Source organism: Stomoxys calcitrans, chromosome 1 (genome assembly GCF_963082655.1).
Source record: "Stomoxys calcitrans chromosome 1, idStoCalc2.1, whole genome shotgun sequence".
In the NCBI taxonomy this organism is placed as follows: Eukaryota; Metazoa; Arthropoda; class Insecta; order Diptera; family Muscidae; genus Stomoxys; species Stomoxys calcitrans.
In genome coordinates this window covers 230,452,098-230,463,046 of record NC_081552.1, presented here as the reverse complement: position 1 = coordinate 230,463,046, position 10,949 = coordinate 230,452,098, and positions in this window count along the sequence as shown.

Sequence of the window (10,949 nt, the reverse complement as noted above, 5' to 3'; positions counted from 1 at the left end):
AAATCTGGACCGATCTGGGCCAAATTGACGAAGGATGTCGAAGGGCCTAACACAATTTCAGCAAAATCGGATAATAAATGTGGTTTTTATGGGCCTAAGGCCCTAAATCGGCGGATCGGTCTATTTGGGGGCTATATCAAGATGTAGTCCGATATAGCCCATCTTCGAACTTAACCTGCTTATGGACAAAAAAAGAATCTGTGCAAAGTTTTATCTCTATTTTTAAAGACTATAGCGTGATTTCAACAGACAGACGGACGGACATGTCTAGATCGTCTTAGATTTTTACGCTGATCAAGAATATATATACTTTATAGGGTCGGAAATGGATATTTCGATGCGTTGCAAACGGAATGACAAAATGAATATATCCCCATCCTTCGGTGGTGGATATAATGACATGACGATCAACAACAATCAACAACTTGCTACGTATGGTTCAAATCGGTTCATAACTTGATATAGCCGCCATGTAAACCGATCATGGGTCTTGACTTCTTCAGCTTTTAGAGGGAGCATTTCTTATCCGATTTGGTTGTAATTTTGCACCTGGTGTTTTGGTATCACTTCCAACATCTGTGCGAAGTGTAATTCAAATCGGTTCATAATCTGGTATAACTGACGATCTTGGATCTTGACTCCTTGAGCCGCTGGAGGGTGCAATTCTTGTCCGATTTGGCTGAAATTTTGCGCGAGGTGTTACAAACTTCCAATAACTTTGCCAAGTATGATGCAAATCGCTACATAACCTGATATATCTGCCCTATAAACCGATATGGAATCTTGACTTCTTGAGCCCCTAGAGAGCGCAATTCTCATCCGATTCGGCAGACATTTTGTACAAAGGCTTCACTCATGACTTTCAACATTCGTCTCCAATATGGTCTGATTTGATCAATGGCTTGACACAGCTCCCATATAAACCGATCTCCCGAATATTCTTCTTCACAAATGCGATCCATGGTGGAAGGTATATAGGATTCCGCCCATCCGAACTTAGCGCGATCTTACTTGTTACTTAATACACTGAAAATACTGTTTGACTTAAAGTTAAGTGAGAGACTGAGAACGGATTTTAGTGGGCTACAAACAGCATACCTTAAGGGAAGGTTCGTGGAGACGGCCCTACACAAGGTGTTACAAGAGGTCGAGATGTCTCTCTAACAGTACACGATGACGGCTTTCCTCGATATTAAGGGGACATCAAATAACGTGGAGATAAGTTCGATAATATGGACCACACGGAGATCCACCCGATTGTCTCCAGGTGGACGGATAGTATGCTTCGGGGCTGTTAATAATTAACACGGACTTGGGATAACGTGTGGTCTGAATGCGGGTCGGCAAGGGTAACGCCTCCTGGAGGGATGTTCTCACCGTTTCTCTGGGAACTGATGTCGTAAACGAAGTCCTATTGGATTTTAACGGAACCCACCGTGATGCATAGATTAGCATGTCCGCCTATGTCGTCGAACGCCTGGGTTCAAATCCCGGCATGAACATCAGAAAAATTTTCGGCGATGGTTATCCCCTTACTAATATTGGCTACATTTGTGAGATATCATGCAATGTTAAAACTTCTATACCAAGTGTTGTCACTATGCGGTACACCGTTCGGACTCGGCATAAAAAAATGGAGGTCCTTTATCAATGAGCTCAAACTTTAATCGGACTGAATTCATTGAAATGAGAGAAGTATCCTCTGTTCCTCAATGGAATGTTCGTGGGAAATTTCGTAGTTAGTATTGAATCTCAACGGAGATGGCGTGTATCTGGTCGCAAATGCGTAAGACATCGTCCTATTGATTCGAAGCAGATTTCTGTTGATAATCAGCGATTTTATAAAACGTCACTGTGGAGGCAATCGAGATGGGCTAAAAGAAATTGGTTAAGGAAAGACGGAGCTGGTGCACTGCACTCTGAGATAAAATACCGCATTTCAGGGTTCAGCTTTTGAACGGGACTACTTTGCAGGTCTCAAGGGAGCCGAAATACCTAGGCCTAATCTCTATTCAAAACAGTCCAGTAAAGACGCCAAATGCCAATGTGCGTCTACTACTTCTGCAGAAGGATGATCGGTAGGAAGTGGGGAGTTAGTCCGAAGATGATATATTGGATGTATGCCGCCATTGTGAGACCAATGCTGACATATGGGCCGCTGGTATGGTAGAAGGCTGTGGAGAAAAGTCCCTGGACCAAGGAACTTCGGAAGGTAGAGGGACTGGCCTGTGTCCCGGCGCGGGATAGCTGTGAGCACCACACAGGCTGGAATATTGAGGTCCGATCTGTGTGGAGTTCATAGCTGTCACGAGAAGCTTAGCTGCGAGCTACCAGGCGCGTTCACAAGTTGCGGATAGGGGAATGCTCCACACGGAGTAGCTGCAACGGCAGTCGCGGACAATCAGCGGTATCGAGTGGAGAGTCTCAGTGAGAGGTCTAGTGGCACCGGGTCTTGCACAAATTCTGAGTGCCTATGCTGCTCGATTTGACAAGGCGAGTTATTGGCGTCTTTAAATAACCAATGGCCACCTTGTTGCCGCGGTGATCGGTCCGAGCTTTCTCATATAAACGAGCTTTCTCACATAAAGGAGCTTGACGAGAATCGCCACCACCACTTGAAAATGTGGCAAAAACAACTGGCCTGTGTCGGGATCACGGGGGCGTTAAAATCCACAGCGCAATCGCATCTGAAGGAGATGCTGAATTTACAACCGTATGCAACGCTGTGGAACAGCGATACGGTCGGTAGAACGACAAAGATCCTAAGCGGAGATTCGGATCGTGAAAAGTCGAGGCTATTACTGAAAGAAGTAAGACAGAGCTTAGTATATCTTTCGGTATCATAATGGGTCACATTGGACTATGAGCTCACTTATGCAAAATCGGGGAAGATAATGAGACGTTGGAGCATTTCCTCGGTGTGCCAAGTGATTGCATGTGTGTGGCATGCAGGGAAGATGATGAGACGTTGGAGCATTTTCTATGTCATTGCCCCGTTTTCGCGACTAACTAACACTGATACTCAGGTAGGGGCCTAATACCAGACATGAACCAACTTAAGGGAGTGGCATGGAAAACAATAAAGGATGTAAGCTGCATGGGATCCCAAACTAAGATTTTTTTTCGAGGTTACTTTTTATACCCTCAGCTATAGGACGCACTGGCCTCCGGTTGAACCCACCTTTCGGGGTGGGCTACCCATTCAACCATTTTCAAACTTCTTACTGCTAGTCTTATAATTTTGTTAAATTTAGCACGATAATGCTCTGTATATGGCCTATAATAGATTCCATTTGCCTCTTCAGTGTTCCTCACCCACACTTTGATTTAATCTGAATCTTGTTTAATGTAAATTTTTTTCTAAAGTTTATCATATGCCAAAATAGAGAAAAATCATGACTAAATCTCCAGTTATGAGGAAGGAATTCCTTTCCTCCGTTTGATGACTATAAACAATGAAATGTTTAGCCAATGGACAATGTTCTCTACATTTTTTTTTTCATCGCTTCTGTTGGTGTTATTTTGAATTACTTTGGCGGATGTTGTTGCCTTTTTCTGACAAAGCCAAAAAAAAAAGAGTTAAAAATATTGCAGATTTTATTTTGGACAGTTGCGCAGACAGTTGCTTTGAATTTGCAACCAAGCAGAAACACTCCCAATTTGTGGCGTTTTTTGGAGTGTCGACAAGCAAAACAACACTTTTTGGTTTGGAAATTCTGCTTGAAATCCATTCGAAATGTGTGTTTGTTCAGCACTTCATCTATTTTAAGTTTGAGTTTTTTTCTCTTTTTTGGAGATTTGATTTGCTTGAAAGAATCTAAGCTTAAGAACGTATTTAATTAGTAAAATTTTATATTCTTCCGCAAATCAAAGACCATAATTTTTTCTAACCACTATCCGTAACGTACAATCAGTGGTACAGTAGGTAATTGATGAAGGTTTTCTTCAAATACATCAGAATTTAAGATGAGATTTTAAAAAGCAGCATAAAATGTATGAAAATGGGAACCCCTCAAGAAAGAGAAATACTTTGGGGTTCTCTACACTTTTTTCGGCAGAATTTGACTTAATTGGGAGGTTGCCTTGATGTTAAGGAATTTGCTATGGTATCATTTCTGGACATTAAGAGAATCGATGTTACTATTTTAAGCCGATCGGTAAGAGTCGGAAGTGGACTATTCTGATGATGTCTACGGGCAACGACCCACAATACAGAAATCCTAGAAACACTAATAGGAAATGCTGCGCAGAGAGCGTACTACGACCTTGAATCTACAGTGAACCTGCTGAGAGTAGCCACGTTGAGTAGTTATAACAAGTAAAAGCGCTCTAAGTTCAGCCGGGCTGAATCTTGAGAATCCACCACCATGGATTCTGCTAAAAATTTATACACTAAATTTATTTTGTATTTGGGCATAATTTTATTCTACGTATCATACTTCTGTCAAACAAACCAGCAAAGATTAAAGCTTCTAGGTACCGAACAAGGATGATCGATAGATCGGTTTACATGGAAGCTATATCAGGTTATGGACTGATCTGGACCGAACTTGGCACAGTTGTTGAAAGTTATGACAAAATTGCGGCTTGTAAGGGCTTGAGAAATTAGATCGGGAGATGGGTTTATATGGAAGCTATATCAGGATATAGAGCGATTTGGACCGTACTTGGCACAGTTGTTGAACAAACCATTAAGGAAAGGCAAAAGTCGGGCGGAGCCGCCAATAACTTATATATAACAAGTAAAAGTGGGCTAAGTTCGGCCGGGCCGAATCTTATATATCCTCCACCATGGATCGCATTTGTGGAGTTCTTTTCCGGGCATCTCTTCTTTGGGAAAAAAGGATATAAGAAAAGATTTCCTCTGCTATTAGAGCGATATCAAGATATGGTCCGGTTTGGACCACAATTAAATTATATGTTGGAGGCCTGTGTAAAATGTCAGCCAAATCGAATAAGAATTGCGCGTTTTGGGGGCTCAAGAAGTAAAATAGAGAGATCGATTTATATGGGAGCTGTATCGGGCTATAGACCGAATCAGACCATAATAAACACGTATGTTGATGGTCATGAGAGAATCCGTCGTAAAAATTTCAGGCAAATCGGATAATAATTGCGACCTCTAGAGGCTCAAGAAGTCAAGATCCCAGATCGGTTTATATGACAGCTATATCAGGTTATGAACCGATTTGAACCATACTTGGCACAGTTGTTGGATATCATGACAAAACACGTCGTGCCAAATTTCATTCCAATCGGATAAGAATTGCGCACTCTAGAGGCTCTAGAAGTCAAGACCCAAGAACGGTTTATATGGCAGCTATATCAGGTTATGGACCGATTTGAACCATACTTAGCACAATTGTTGGATATTATAACAAAACACGTCGTGCACAATTTCATTCCAATCGGACAAGAATTGCACACTCTAGAGGCTCAAGAAGTCAAGACCCAAGATCGGTTTATATGACAGCTATATCAGGTTATGGACCGATTTGAACCATACTTGGCACAGTTGTTGGATATCATGGCAAAACACGTAGTGCCAAAATTCATTCAAATCGGATACGAATTGCGCCCTCTAGAGGCTCAAGAAGTCAAGACCCAAGATCGGTTTATATGACAGCTATATCAAAACATGGACCGATATGGCCCATTTACAATACCAACCGACCCACACTGATAAGAAGTATTTGTGCAAAATTCCAAGCGGCTAGCTTTACTCCTTCGGAAGTTAGCGTGCTTTCGACAGACAGACGGACGGACGGACATGGCTAGATCGACATAAAATGTCACAACGATCAAGAATATATATACTTTATGGGGTCTCAGAAGAATATTTCGTGTAGTTATAAACAGAATGACGAAATTAGTATACCCGCCATCTTATGGTGCAGGGTCAAAAAATTTATTTGTGTTTGTTTGTAGTTTTGTTTGTGTGTTCCTTATGGGCTCAGAAACAGCTGAACCGATTTTCTTGAAATTTTCACAGATGGTGCATAACGAGCCCGTGGTGAAAATAGGGCACTACATTTTTTGATATCTGAAGGGGGAGTGGACCCTCCCCCTTACCATAAGTTTCAAAAACCCCAGATCTCGGAGATGGGTGATGCGATTTAAGCGGAATTTTGTGTGCTCTCTTATAGTAACCTACAAACAAAAATTTGGTATCCAAATTTCGGATGGGGTACCTAGGGGGGCGTCTAACCCCAAAACCTACCAAATATATATATATACAGCAATCACGATAATATGGGACTCAAATGAAAGGTATTTTTAAGATTTGAAAACGTATCTGGTATCCAATTGTCGGACCAAGTGTTAGGGGGACCACCCCAACCCCCAAAACACACTTAAATCGGTTCTATTTACCGATCATGGCAATATGGGACTCAAATGAAAGGTATTTACGAGTAGTAGTACGAATCTAATATCCAAATGTTGGACCACGTTATTGGGGGTCCACCTCTTCCCCAAAACACCCCCCAAACAGGACTTATTTACTGACCATGACAATATGGGGCTTCAATAAATGGTTTTTGAGTGTAGAATTTGAATCTGATATCCAAATATGGGACAAGTATTTGAGGGCCCGCCCATCCCCGAGAACATCCCCCAAAGAAGACAAATTTACGACCCTAGCAATATGGGGCCCAAATAAAAGGTCTTTGGAAGTAAAGCACGAATCTGATATCAATTTTCGGCAGAAGTGTCTATGGGGCCACCCCACCCCCATAACACCACCCAAACAGGAAATATTTGCGACTATTGCAATATGAGGCTCCAATAAGAGGTATTTTAGAGTAGAACACAAATCTGATGTATATTTCCAAAGCCAAATCACTGAGTGGCCACCCCATCTCCCAAAACACCGGCAAAACCGGTCATGTTGGCCGACAATGGAAAATAGAGCTCAAATGAAGGGTATTTTAGAGTACACCATAAATCTGACATCAACATTCGGGACCAACTGTCTAGGGGACGTCCCACCACCATAACATCCCCCAAGTAGGACGTATTTGGCCACCAAGACAATTTGGGTCTCCAAGACAGTGGTGTTCGATATTCATAGTTTTTAGGGCCCATACCCCAAATCGAATATATTTGCTGGCTTTTTCAATATGGAGTTTAAGTGAATGGTATTTGAGATTAGAAAACGAATTTGATATCCAATTTTGAGGCCAATGGCAATATGGGTTTCAAATTTATGAGAATAGAGCACGATGCTGATATATTTTCAGGGCTTAGTGATTGAGAGACCACCCCATCCCCCAAAACACCCCTAAATCGTGCATATTTACCGACCATATCAATGTGGGGCTTAAATAAAAGGAATTGGGAGGTAGAGAAGAATTGATACCCACTTTCGGGACCAATTTTTTGGGGGTCTACCCCTATCCCAAAATACCCCACAAACAGCAATTGTTTAGTCACCATCGCAATATGGGGCTTAAATAAAGGTATTTGGGCTACTCCCAATACGAAATGGATATCCAAATGTAAGACCATGGATTTAAGGCATCACCCCTTCCCCAAAACAACCCCCAAAGGGTAAACATTTTTTGACAATGCCAATATGTGGCTCAAATGAAAGGTATTTGAGAATAGAAAACGAATTTGATAACCAATTTGGGGCCATGTGTTGGGGGGACGCCTCATCCTGTAAACTCCCCTCGAAACCAATGGCAACATGGGGTTTATCTAAATCTGAACCGATTTAGATCGTTTGAAAATTGTTGTTACTACGGCCATATAAGTGCAAATCTGGCGTCAAATATGTATGGCTGCTACATCGATTTTGATGAAATCTCGCAGATATGCTAGAATCAGTAACAAAACAATCAGTGCCAAATTTTGTGCAGATCGGTCGAAATTTGTAGTTACTATGGCCATAGAAGTGCAAATCAGGCGAGGCATATATCCAAATCTGAACCGATTTTGATGAAATCTTGCAGATATGTTAGTAAAATTTCATTGCAAATTTTGCCCATGAACATTCCACTAAGAAACAGCGGCAAACTTGTCACACATCAATGAGTGCAGTCCGATTCAAGTTTAAGCTCAATGATAAGGGGCCTCCTTTATATAGCGGAGTCCGAAGACCATGCCCCAGTGCGACACCTCTTTGGAGAGAAGTTTTACATGGCATAGTACCTTAGTACATTAGGAGCGGAAAACCACTGCTGAAAATTTTTCCTGATGGTCTCGCCAGGATTCGAACCCAGGCTTTCAGTGTCATAGGCTTACATGCTAACCTTTGCGCTACGGTCTTCATAAAAATCCATCTAGCCATGTCCGTCCGTCCATCTGTCTATTGAAATCACATTATAAGGATTTTGAGCTGTCACTTTGCACAGATTCCTTATTTGTCTATAGGCAGGTTAAGTTCGATGATGGGCTATATCGGACTATATCCTGATATAGCCCTCATATAGACCGATATCCCGTTTTAAGTTATTGGGCCCATTATAGCCACATTTAAAGGGTGATTTTTTTTGAGGTTAGGATTTTCATGCATTAGTATTTGACAGATCACATGGGATTTCAGACATGGTGTCAAAGAGAAAGATGCTCAGTATGCTTTGACATTTCATCATGAATAGACTTACTAACGAGCAACGCTTGCAAATCATTGAATTTTATTACCAAAATCAGTGTTCGGTTCGAAATGTGTTCATTCACCGTAACGTTGCGTCCAACAGCATCTTTGAAAAAATACGGTCCAATGATTCCACCAGCGTACAAACCACACCAAACAGTGCATTTTTCGGGATGCATGGGCAGTTCTTGAACGGCTTCTGGTTGCTCTTCACTCCAAATGCGGCAATTTTGCTTATTTACGTAGCCATTCAACCAGAAATGAGCCTCATCGCTGAACAAAATTTGTCGATAAAAAAGCGGATTTTCTGCCAACTTTTATAGGGCCCATTCACTGAATATGATTTGCAAGCGTTGCTCGTTAGTAAGTCTATTCATGATGAAATGTCAAAGCATACTGAGCATCTTTCTCTTTGACACCATGTCTGAAATCCCACGTGATCTGTCAAATACTAATGCATGAAAATCCTAACCTCAAAAAAATCCCCCGTTATTATCCGATTTCGCTAAAATTAAGCCTTAAGAAGTTTGAATCGAATAAAGTCTAGTCCAGAATATATAGAGATGTAGCAGTCATGGATGCCGATCTCCCGATTTAAGTTTTTTGGGCCTATTAATAAAAGATTTCGGTGAAATTTTGCAAAATTTGCTGAGTTAGGCTCTTCGAAATCTTTCCCCTCTTTGGTCCAGATTGGTCTTTAATAGGATATAGCTGCTAAGGTTTCATATACAGTGTATTTATACCCTACACCACCACTGTGGTAGAGGGTATTACAGATTTGTGCATTTGCTTACAACGCTAAGAAAGAGAATGGCTAGACCCATCGATAAGTGTACGGATCGGCTTAGAATCACTTTCTGATTCGATTTAGCTATGTCTGTCTGTCCGTCTGTCTGCCCGTGTATTCTTGTATTCAAGGTACGGGTCGCCTTTGTTGTCCAATTTTCACAAAATTTAGCATAAGTCTCTTTTTTTGGTCCAAGGACGAAGGCTATTGATTTTGAAAAAAATCGGTTCAGATTTAGATATGGCTCCCATATATTGGGTTGCCCAAAAAGTAATTGCGGATTTTTTAAAAGAAAGTAAAGGCATTTTTAATAAAACTTAGAATGAACTTTAATCAAATATACTTTTTTTACACTTTTTTTCTAAAGCAAGCTAAATATAACAGCAGTATGAAAAATCCGCAATTACTTTTTGGGCAACCCAATATATCTTTCATCCGACTTGACGTATTAAGGCTGTAGAAGGCACAATTTTGGTCCGAAATTTGGCACGACGTGCCTTTTGTGAAGTCCTAATATGTATACAAAATTTCATCAGAATCGGATCAGATTTATATATAGCTCCCATATATATCTTTCAGACGATATGGTCTTTTGAGGCTGTAGAAGGCACAATTTTGTTCCGATCCATACAAAATTTGGCGCAAAGTCCTTTTTTCAACGTCCTAATATGTGTGCAAAATCTCATTGAAATCGGTCCAGATTTAGATATAGCTGCCATATATATCTTTCAGCCGATATGCCCTATTAAAGCTGTAGGAGCCACAATTTTGGTCTCATCTTTACCAAATTTGGCACGAATGCTTTTTGTGACGTCCTAATATGTAAAAAAAATTTTATCATAACCGGATCAGATTTAGATATAGCTCCCATATATAATTTTCATCCGATTTGACCTATTAAGGCTGTATAAGGCACAATTTTGTTCCGATCCTTACAAAATTTGGCGCAAAGTCTTTCTTTCAACTTCCCAATATGTGTGCAATTTTTTTTTTAAATCGGTCCAGATTTAGATATAGCTCCCATATATATCTTTCAGCCGATATGCCCTTTTAAGGCTGTAGGAGTCACAATTTTGGTCCGATTATTACAAAATATGGCGCAAAGTTTTTTTTCAACGTCCCAATATATGTGCAGAATTTCATTGAACTCGGTTCAGATTTAGATATAGCTGCCATATATATCTTACATCCGATATGGTCTTTTAGGGCCGTAGAAGGCACAATTTTGTTCCGATCCTTACAAAATTTGGCGCAAAGTCTTTTTTTCAACGTCCCAATATGTGTGCAGAATTTCATTGAAATCGGTCCAGATTTAGATATAGCTGCCATATATATCTTACATCCGATATGGTCTTTTAAGGCTGTAGAAGGCACCATTTTGTTTCGATCCTTACAAAATATTGCGCAAAGTTTGTTTTTTCTACGTCCCAATATGTGTGCAAAATTTTTTTGAAATCGGTTCAGATTTAGATATAGCTCCCATATATATCTTTCATCCGATATGGTCTTTTAAGGCTGTAGAAGGCACAATTGTAATCCGATCCTTACAAAATTTGGCGCAAA